Genomic DNA, 9,923 nt, shown 5'->3' on the forward strand with positions numbered 1-9,923 from the left:
AAATTTTGGTGTGCTCTATATTTCCAGATCTACAGTTTGATGTAATTGCATGTCATGTTGGAGTAACTTTTCTGTGTGAATATATTTTATCCATGATTTTGTTAAACTTGGAAAATGCATAGTAAATAAAATATGGCTCAGAAAAATGTGAAACTTGATTTGTTGGCTTTGCATGTGTGTTTGCTCACTGGGAAAATGTGGGTACATATTATTTGATGAATAAATGAATTTATGGTAATTTAAATGCTTTCATGGCAGTGCTTTATGATTTTTAATAATTAAATGGGTCATGCAATAAATCTGGAAAATTTTGTGGGTGTTTCTTATGATGTTAGACAAATTGTAAAAATATGAAATCTGTTGTTTGACACTTATATCACAGTAGAGTGATTTTACTTACCTTATCAATTAATCTTGTGATTTTTGTGGCTCAAAATAAGTAACCAAAAAATTATGAAAAATTTACAGTAGACATTATGATTAGCTAGTAGTCTCCTGTACTTTTTCTGGAATTTATTGATGAACCGAATTGCATGTGATTTTAATGAGCCTAGAAATGAATAAAGAAAATTATGAATGGTTGCATATCTAGGTTGAATGGAATAAGTTGGGTTTGGTGTATCTTTGAAGCATCCTGTGGGTTACTGATTGCATTTGAAAAATAATTGTAAAAGAGAATGCAATAGATGTTTAATCCAAGTGCCTGTTCTTGGATGATGTTGCATACCTTGTGATGAGCATGACCAAGTGTATCATCCATGCATCATGACATGGTCCTTTGGTACCTTCTCATACAAGCATCCATTCGGGCATCTCACACTCCACTCATGAGCACACATGCATCATACAGGCTCGCAGGAGAACGAGGTGGGACCCGAGGAGCCAGAGGAGACTCAGAAGCAGGAACCTCCGGAAGCACCGGAACCCGGAGAGGAACTGCAGGAGTGTCCGGATCACCGACCCAGCACGTTTGAGAAAGGCAAGCCCCGGAGCATTCTAAGTCTCCCTATTCTCGCTAACTTATGTGATGCACTATACTTGTTCTACTACTGCATTTAAGTGGTAGGAGTTGCCTGATACCGTTGCTGCATATGTACTCCTTGTTATTCCTACTCGTTTATCTACCTTGTCCTATGTAGATAGGCGCGAAGTCTATGCTTAGCTTGCTTAGTCCGGTAGAAGTCGGGTGATTTCCTGTCACCTGCGAGATATAGGTGGATACCTGCTTGATTAAGCATTGGTTGCTTGGGAAAAGGATGACCAATTGTGTAATGAATTTAGAGACCGGGCAGGGTCTTATGGTGGGTTGACCATAGTGCCCCTGCCTGTGTCGATTAAGGACCGATCGTTGACGGCCCTCTTGTCATGTTGAACGCATGCCCCACACTTAGCTGGAAGGATAAGTCGTTCCGACCGCGAAGCCTGAGCACTATCCGGGCCGGGAATCGGCCCGATGTACGCGCTGTATTGGTGATGGTTGAGGAGAACGACGAGGGCGCGGCACGCAACCTTGGTATACCTTGGATACCTCGGTCGCCGGAACGGTCCTCGGGTACGGGCGGTGCCTGTCGAACCCGCGAATTGGTCCTGGATAGTGCAACACGGTGACCTGTAGCTCACTTGATCAGTGAGTGTGGTTTGTGTGGGGAATAAATTTGCCAGCTGGTTAGAAATCGATTCGAATCGCCATCGCTCCTGGATAGTGAGCACTTGACATGAGCTTCGTCCTCGTAGTAAGGACTATGGAACACTTGGGTTATAATGATGAATGGTTTAAGAAATGCTATGATGAGGTACTATCATAGTCTCATACTTGCTTGTAATAGCACAGGAGCAAACCTAGATAATAGGTAATGATACTTTCAACTTGAGCAGATTAAAAGAAGAAAAGATTTATGTAGGTTAGGGTAATAAAACCTTGCGGTCTTTGCAAAATGGTTGTCAGCTACCCCACTAAATAGCCTTCATGATCCTTGATGAGTCTTTATTTTAAGTTTATGACGGGTAAGTCTAGCTGAGTACCTTCTCGTACTCAGGGTTCTATTCCCATGTTGTTTTGCAGATGGTCAAATGTACTATGGTTATTGCATCCTCTGTCTGTACCCAGCTATGGGTGATGACTAGACCAAGGGCGATGGTCACTCCGTCTCTTCCTTTGCTTTTGTGGGAATGACCGAACTATGGCACTGTATCAGACTTATCGTGTGTGTTGTAATTTCGAACTATGAAGCTTCCGCTACTTGAAGAACTTGGTTTGTAATAACTTAAGTACTCCGATGTGTTTCATGAATGTTGTAATCTGGATGTACTTGTGGATGGCGGCCGCTAAACTTATTACGATCTTGGTTGTATGCGATGTGTGGTTTGAAATCCTTCGAGATTTCACGGACTACCGGGATTATATGGGCTTAAGCGTGATGGTTCGACTATGCAAATGGTCACTATTAGGCTTAATCTCTTATAATTTGGTCGGTTCTATTACAGCTGGCATCGGAGCAAGGTTTAGCGAGTTACTGTTCATAAGTACGTTTTAAACAAAAAAATCTAAACCGGTTTAGTAAAAGATTTATTAATTAATTAATAATGATCAAGGTGTTAAACTAAGTTTTGGGAAAATTATCTAGTGTGCCATGGTCATATCCTTTATGCCCAGTTAAGGACTCTAAGGTGGCTAGGAAGTACTGACTTGGGGGTGAATGCATCATATTTCTATTTTCGTCGCTCATACGGCGTGCAATAGTATGAGTGCCATTCATTTGAGTGGTAATGTATGGATCCCTTTTTCCTCTACGCCACGGTAAGTGGGAGCTGTGAGAGCATGATCGGATACACTACCGGTCTAGGGGAGTGTTGCTAGGTACTGTGTCATGCACACATGTTTGGTGTGTCTTGGGAACAGTACCGCATGCTGGGAATTCCGTCCTGAGAGGCGATGCCGTCATTAGGGCGATGATGTGGGTAGTGACACGTCACATGCATGGACGGGTGTCTGCGTATGTGAAGTGCATAGTTTTAAATTTTGTTCTGCACGATCATACTGTGGGTGGGCTGAAATGAGTTTTCTGCAGGTACCCTAACCACGTTTCCGCTTAGAACGCTAGTTACGTTATGAGAGAACGTTGTATGCCACCGCATATACCGCTTAGTGTTAACCCTTGTTTCTAGGTTTGTGAGATCGTAAGTTCGTGCATACATCATGTTCATTCCATATCATTGCTTACTTTCCCCCTTAATTTAATCTGTCCCAATTCTAAATAAAATAATTAAAGGTAATCCTCACTCTTACCCACGGTATTCCATTTGCAGCAGATGGCACGCACTAGGCTCACCGCTCGCAAGTCCACCGGTGGGCGGGCCCCTCGCCATCCGTTGGCAGCTAGGAGCTCGCGACATAAGAGCAAGTTCCTGGAGGAGTTTGGGATGCCCACTTTGCTTTGGAGGGTGCTCAGTTCGATGGGGTATCCCGAAGGAAGGGAGCCTCGCTACTATTGGGATAAGGAGCCGCTTGGTGACGAGACCCTGGTGGGGATCGAGGCAGTTGTCCCTACCAGTGGAGGAGACCCTGCTTGGGGCGGTTCGGTGTACGAGTCCCGAGGTGTCACGCCTTTCCACGGTGCCAGCAGGGCAGCTTTCGCAGTTTTGAGGGACCTCATGGAGAGGTTTCCACAGGAGCTGGCCCACGCCTTCGCTGGGGTGTTTCCCCGGGGTGACCCTTACACTTCGGTGTGGGATCAGTCCGAGGTGAATGCTCTAGAGAGGAGTGCGGATGAGGACCAGCACAGTGACAGTGCAGCTATGAGTGCCATGTACGCGTTGATGAAGACCTATGGAGGCCTGGAGCATTGTTTGGGTCGCTTGTCCGGGTCTCTTCTCACCGTCCAGGATGAGAAGCGTCAGTTGCAGCGTGAGTTTGACTCTGAGGTTGAGAGGCTACAGGCAGAGTTGGCCCGTGTGACCAGAGAGAGAGAGACCAGGCGGTCCAGAAGAACAGTGAGCTGAGTCAGGACCTGCTTGCAGTGCGGGGGCAGAAGGACAGGGTGACTACTGCTCACAGGAACTGCGAGCGCATGCTAGTCCATGTGCTTGGACAGAGGAATGAAGCCTGGCACGAGGAGGACACTTTGAGGGCCCGACAGCTAGAGCTAGAGCAGCAGCTAGCTAATGCTGAGGAGTACAATGAGAACTTGCATGAGGAGATCCACCAGCTGCATAACCAGCTCCACCCTCACCACCTGCCTGGAGCAGCTGAGCTAGACTCTGAGGACGAGATGGACGCGGATCTCGAGATAGGAGCAGCTGCTAATGGTGATGAAGATGAGGATGGTTCCGGCATGGACAGTGACCATAGCGAGTAGATGCTAGGGCTCTAGAGCTAGTCCTTCCTCTTTTGTGATGTATGTTGCATGGCATGTCGTGTACTTTTGGATCTGGGCTGTGTAAGACTTTATGAGTTAATGCTGAAAGTCCAGTGTATGTATGCTGGCAAGTTGGATGTATGCAAACCTTGCTACGTGAATGTTAAGTAATCTGTTAGTGATGTTGTGCGTGGATGATGAGTTGTTGTGCCTTTGTTTATTGTGTGAATTTATTCCCTCAGTAAATTCAGTATGGCACGATTTTACACATTTTCTACCATTGATGGCAACTCCTAATGATTGCTTATCATTGGCATATGCAGATGGTGCAAACACGTGGCGGGGGTAACAGCAACCCGGGCCTTGGAGCAGGTACATCCGGAAGTGGGGCTCAACGGAATGAGGACAAAGCACCAACACCGCCCCCACCACCGCCTCCCCCATACACTGCGGATGTGTTTTTCGCGCAGTTTCTGGGGAGCCAACGCAACATGGAACAGATGCAGCGCAACATGGAAGAAGCTTTGCGCAACATAGCTGACAACACCCGTCGTGGGGATAATCAGGGTGGCCGGGAGGTCAACCAGTACAGTTCGTTCAAGGACTTCATGGATACCAAGCCACCAATCTTTAAGGAGGCCTTGGAACCGCTGGAAGCAGATGAGTGGATCAACACCATGGAGCAGAAGTTTCGTCTTCTCCGAATGACAGAAGAACTCAAGGCTGAGTATGCGGCACATCAGTTGCAAGGACCTGCTGGGATTTGGTGGTCCCATCACCGTACCACCTACCCAGAGGGGACACCAATCACCTGGAACCGCTTCACCACCGCTTTCCGGGGAAATTACATTCCTCCTGGTGTGGTTGAAATGAAGGTTGGGGAGTTCATGAGGCTGTCCCAAGGGACGAAGTCTGTGAAGGAGTATCTACACGCTTTCAACAATCTCGCTCGCTATGCCCCTGAGTTTGTGAGCACAGAGGCTAAGAAGATTGCTAGTTTCCAGAGAGGCTTGAATCCAAAGATGCTAAAGACCATGGGTACAGGGGCCAGGGCTACTTTCAATGCCTATATCAGTGACTGTCTGACCCAAGAGAACAATAACAACAACTACAGTGCATCCAAGTCACGTAAAAGGGCTTTTGAAGCAGGAACATCTCAGTCCAGGGCACCAGTGACAGGGCGACAGCAGTATCGTCCACCTGCCCTAGGTGCTAGGTTCCGACCACCGCAGAGAAGGAACACCGGGCATCCAACCCAGCAGAAGCCGTACAAGGTGGCGATAGCTCCTGCCAAGCCAAAGGCAATTCAAGCTGCAGCACCTGCCGTCAACAATGTGCCCAAGGGTCCATGCTATAACTGCCACAAGATGGGGCACTTTGCTAAGGAATGTCCCTACCCCAAGAGGCAGCAGCCAACCTATCCAGCTCGTGTGCACCATACCTCGATTGAGGAGATCCCGGAAGGAGAACCGGTGACAGCTGGTATGTTTCCTGTCAACCAACATCTCGCAGTTGTTTTGTTTGATTCTGGATCATCGCATTCATTCATGAGCCAAGCATTTGCACAAAAGCATGATCAGCCAGTTACTGAGTTAGGTTATGGCTATCGCATCAGCTCAGCCGGAGCCGATGTGTTGACTAATAAAACGGTAACAGGAGTTACTTTGGATATCAGTGGCCGGAGGTTTCGTGTAAACCTTGTGGTCATGCCAGGACTGGTTTTGGATGTCATCATTGGAATGAACAAGATGACTGACTGGGGCACGGTTATAGATGTTGGGAATAGAACCCTTTCCCTCAGAGAGCCGCAAGGGAAGGGTGTGTTTCAGGTCAAGTTACCCCGGCGTTTGGACTTCGCCAGTCTGTCGTGTGCAGTACAGGTAGTTCCCCTAGAACACATACCCGTAGTATGTGAGTTCCCTGATGTGTTTCCCGAGGAGTTACCAGGACTTCCCCCAGATAGGGAGGTAGAGTTTGCAATCGAGTTGATACCAGGTACAGCACCAATATCTAGAAGGCCGTACCGGATGCCACCAAACGAACTCGCAGAGTTGAAGAAGCAACTGAAGGAGTTACTAGAAAAAGGGTTCATCCAGCCAAGCTCGTCGGAATGGGGTTGTCCAGCGTTGTTTGTGAAAAAGAAGGATCAGTCGTTGCGCATGTGCGTGGACTATCGTCCACTCAATGCAGTGACGATCAAGAATAAGTATCCCCTGCCAAGGATTGATATCCTGTTTGATCAGTTATCCAAGGCCAGAGTGTTTTCTAAGATAGATTTGAGATCTGGGTATCACCAAATCAAGATTCGTCCGCAAGATATCCCGAAGACTGCTTTTTCCACCAGATATGGGTTGTATGAGTATCTTGTCATGTCCTTTGGGTTGACAAATGCTCCTGCATACTTTATGTATCTGATGAATTCAGTCTTTATGCCAGAATTGGATAAGTTTGTTGTGGTGTTTATCGATGATATCCTGGTGTATTCAGAAAATGAGCAAGATCACGCCGAACATCTGAGAATCGTGCTGACACGATTACGAGAGCACCAGTTATATGCCAAGTTCAGCAAGTGTGAGTTCTGGTTGAAGAAAGTTCCTTTCCTAGGGCACATTCTGTCTGAAGAAGGAATTGCTGTGGATCCATCAAAAGTGTAGGAAGTCATGGACTGGAAGGCACCAACTTCTGTCTCGGAAGTTAGAAGTTTTCTTGGTCTGGCCGGGTATTATCGTCGCTTCATACCTGACTTCTCCAAGATTGCTAAGCCAATGACAAGTTTGCTACAAAAGGATCATAAGTTTGTCTGGACGGAAGGGTGTGAGTTAGCCTTCCGCACCTTGCGAAAGTTGCTAACCACTGCCCCCGTTCTGGCGCAACCCAATATAGAGAAGCCTTTTGATGTGTTTTGTGACGCATCGAAGAGTGGCCTGGGATGTGTGTTGATGCAAGATGGCAGGGTGATAGCTTATGCTTCCCGACAGCTGAGAAAGCATGAAGTCAATTACCCAACGCACGACCTCGAGTTAGCAGCAGTGGTGCATGCCTTGAAGATTTGGAGACATTATCTGCTAGGAAATAAGTGTCACATCTACACCGATCACAAGAGTTTGAAGTACATCTTCACTCAGTCCGAGCTGAATATGAGGCAACGACAGTGGTTAGAGTTAATCAAGGACTATGATCTGGAGGTTCACTATCATCCAGGCAAGGCTAATGGGGTAGCAGATGCGTTGAGTCGTAAACCGCACTATCAAGTGGTGCAACCATTGTTTGAAGATGGATTCAATCTTATGCATCCTGAGGTCTTATGTCATATACAACTCAGTTGTTCACTCGAGAGTCAAGTCATTGAAGGTCAGAAAACAGACAAGGGTATTTTCCACATCAAAGAGAAGATCAAAGATGACCCAAAGACTCAGTTTCGGGTTGATGAGAAAGGGGTACTGTGGTTTCAACAGCGGTTAGTGGTCCCGAAACATCGGGAGTTGAAGAATCGCATCATGGATGAAGCCCATCTCTCTAAGCTTTCTATTCATCCTGGCAGCAGCAAAATGTATCAAGATCTAAGGCCCCACTTTTGGTGGACCAAGATGAAGAAAGAAATAGCCGCTTATGTGGCCCGTTGTGACACATGTTGCAGAGTTAAGGCCATCCATATGAAACCTACAGGTCTGTTACAACCGTTATCAGTTCCGGAGTGGAAATGGGAAGAGGTCAGTATGGACTTTATCACCGGCTTACCGACAACCAGGAAGGGGAATGACTCGATTTGGGTAATCATAGATCGATTAACGAAGTCGGCTCATTTCATTCTAGTCAAGAACACATACAGACCTCCCGAGTATGCTGATATATATATGGCTGAGATCGTCAAGTTGCATGGTATCCCCAAAACCATCATATCGGATAGAGGACCGCAGTTCACTGCTCACTTCTGGGAGCGCATGCATAAGAGTTTGGGGACCAGTCTGATAAGAAGCACAGCGTATCATCCCCAGACTTCAGGCCAAACAAAGAGGCTAAACCAAGTGTTAGAAGATATGCTGAGGGCCTGTGTGCTATCATCCAAGGGATCATGGGAATCATGGTTACCTTTGGCTGAGTTCTCATACAATAATAGTTATCAAGAGAGCATCAAGATGGCCCCGTTCGAAGCTTTGTATGGGCGGAGATGTCGAACTCCGTTAAACTGGGTGGAACCTGGTGAAAGAAGATACTATGGTATCGACTTTGTGAATGATGCCGAGAAAAAGGTGCAGATTATACAGCAACATATGCAAGCAGCGCAATCACGACACAAGATTTATGCTGACAAGAGGAGAAGGCCGCTTGAGTTCAAAGTAGGCGACTATGTGTATCTCAAGGTTACGCCAATGAAGAAAATTCAACGTTTCCGAGTTCGAAGCAAGCTTGCACCCAGATATGTGGGACCGTACCAAGTGCTAGAAAGGAAAGGCCCCGTGGCCTACAAGATTCAGTTACCTGAAAAGATGAGCTCGATCTTTCCGGTCTTCCATGTGTCTCAACTGCGGAAATGTCTGAAAGTACCGGAGCAAAGAATTGAACCTCTAGGAATCAAGATAAAAGCAGACCTAGAGTACAAAGAGCAGCCAGTGGGGATTGTGGATACCAAGGAGCGAGTAACCCGAAACAGAGTTGTTCGAACATACAAGGTGGTGTGGAGTCATCATGACGATAGGGATGCCACTTGGGAAACAGAGGATTACTTAAAAACAGTTTATCCAAAATTTCATAAGAAATGGTTAGTAACCCCAAAAATCTCGGGACGAGATTTCCCTAAGGGGGGAAGGGCTGTAACACCCTAGGTGTTAAGCATGCACTTAGTCTCATCAAAGTCATGCATAAGCATTCCCATCAAGCATAAGCATCATGAGCATGACACTCTTCTCAAATTATGATTTGATGTGCTTCACTTCATGAGTTTAAATATGCTAAAAATATGATGCTTGCTTCTAAAATTGTGAAATATTCAAATTAGGTTGCTTTATGTGTAAGAAGAATTTAGAATATTTTTGTGCAATTTTTGGAGCTATGGAAATTGAGAAATGGAATTTATACAAAAATATCCAAAAAGAATTTATTTAAAACCTAGAACCGAGTTTTAACTTGTAATTCAAATTCTGTTTGGAATTTGGTCTTGCTTGTTAAAGCAAAGTTGTAGAGTTTTTGTTTTGGAACAACTTTGTTTTTGGGAGCAAGAGGTGAAAATGATTTTAAATTGGTCCAAATGAATTTAGAAAGAATTTGAGAAAAGAATTTCAAAAAAAAGGAGAAAGGGGGCAGGCGCTGCTGGGCCGACCCGCCTCCCTTCTGGCCCAGCTGGGCAGCGCGGCCCGCTCCCCCTCCCCTCTCTCCCGCGTGCGCGGCGCCCGCCTTGCCCCACCCGGCGCCGGCCACGTGGCAGCCGTACGCCGGCGTTGGACGCGCCGCGGCCGGCCTCCAACCCCCCTGGTCGGGACGCCGGCGCAGGCTCCCAGGCCACTCCCTCCATCCTGTCTCCCCCGCGCCCTCCTTCTCCTTCCTCCTCCGCTCGCACCGCGCAGCAGCAGC

Source organism: Sorghum bicolor, chromosome 8 (assembly GCF_000003195.3).
Source record: "Sorghum bicolor cultivar BTx623 chromosome 8, Sorghum_bicolor_NCBIv3, whole genome shotgun sequence".
In the NCBI taxonomy this organism is placed as follows: Eukaryota; Viridiplantae; Streptophyta; class Magnoliopsida; order Poales; family Poaceae; genus Sorghum; species Sorghum bicolor.